Genomic DNA, 1,825 nt, shown 5'->3' on the forward strand with positions numbered 1-1,825 from the left:
GCACTCTAAACATGTTTGGATGCACTCTAAGTATGTTTTGACGTACTCTATAAAGATTTTCTGCAAATTTGGTGCTTAACAATGAAAGAAAGATGGGAGAAAGAATGGTTGAATATAGAGTGACGAAAATAGATGAATGGAGAGAAGTTCTTTTGTATTCAACTTGTTAATTTGAATGAGATGTACATCAGATATAAATAGGAGAAAAACTAGCTGTTGGGGAGACAACAAAGTAACATCTAGGAGAAAAAGAGCTAGGTGTAGGGGAGACAATAAAGTAAAAAGGCAACTAAGCATGGAGCATAAAGTATGGTCTAGATATTAGCAAAGAGCTGTTGCAATCCCATTTATTAGAGCATGGGGAGAAGGAATGCAGCATCTTCAATAGGTATTTTCGTGCTCCTCTTTGCTTGTAACACAAGTGATCAGATTTGGTTTCTTCTTGGTGAAGTTATCCTCCAAATCTTCACAATTAGTCTTCGTTCCAACTGTATCATGTATTTCAACATCACCCGTAACACATTCGTCGTTCTCTTGTCTTTCAACATTCCCCCTCAAGATTGGTCGGTGGAATTCTATGAGGCCAATCTTGGAGAGGATCCTGTTAAGAACAAAAGAGCTGGTAGCCTTCGTAAGTATATCTGCTAACTGATCTTGGCTTCGTGTGTACTTTGTTGCTATAAATCCTTGTGTGATCTTCTCTCGAATGAAATGACAGTCCACCTCAATATGCTTCGTCCGTTCATGAAAAACTGAGTTTGCTGCTATGTGTAACGCCGCCTGATTGTCACAATGTAAGGGTGTCGGATTTTCTGTCTTGACTCCAAGATCCTTTAATAGCTGTTGGAGCCACACTATTTCGCTTGTTGTGTTCGCCATAGCTCTGTACTCCGCTTCTGCGCTTGATCTTGCCACCACCGTTTGTTTTTTGCTCTTCCATGTAACCAAGTTTCCTCCAACAAAGGTGCAGTATCCCGTTGTTGATTTTCGATCCATCCTATCTCCAGCCCAATCAGCATCACAATAGGCCACGAGCTCGGTATGCTTGTTGTTTTCCATCCATATGCCTTTGTTTGGTGTTCCCTTTAGGTATTTGAGTATGCGGTCCACCATTTGCCAATGCGTCGTAGTTGGAGAGTGCATCCATTGACTAACCTGATGAACAGCAAAGCTTATATCAGGACGTGTAATTGTAAGGTAGATTAGCTTACCTACAACGCGACGATATTGTTCCAAGTCTTGGAATGATTCCCCCTCGCGTTGATCCTTGAAGTTCTCTTCTATAGGCGTGCGCACCGGTTTAGCTCCGAGTTTACCTGTTTCTTTTAGTAAGTCAAGAATGTATTTACGCTGTGACAAAAACAAAGCATCAGTAGTACGTGTAACTTCGATTCCAAGAAAGTATCTAAGTATACCAAGATCTTTAATGTCAAAAACATTCTGCAAATAAGTTTTAGTATCTTGAATACCGATAATGTCATTTCCTGATAAGATGATATCATCAACATAAACTAAGAGAACGATGATACCCGATTCACTTTGGAAAGTGAAGAGAGAGTGATCTGGATCACTGCGTGCAAAGCCTTTGGCTATGAGTGCATCATATAATTTGGAATACCATGCTCGAGGAGATTGCTTCAGTCCATATATAGCTTTGCGAAGTTTGCAAACCTGTCCCTTTTGAAGTGAATGCATGTAACCCGGTGGTGGAGTCATAAAGATTTCTTCCTCAAGATCGCCTTGGAGGAAAGCATTTTTGACATCCATCTGCCACAATTGCCAATCAAGGTTAATGGCCAATGAGAGGAGAACTCTTACCGTAGGT

The sequence above is a fragment of the Tarenaya hassleriana genome, unplaced genomic scaffold, assembly GCF_000463585.1.
Source record: "Tarenaya hassleriana unplaced genomic scaffold, ASM46358v1 Cleome260, whole genome shotgun sequence".
Lineage (NCBI taxonomy): Eukaryota > Viridiplantae > Streptophyta > Magnoliopsida > Brassicales > Cleomaceae > Tarenaya > Tarenaya hassleriana.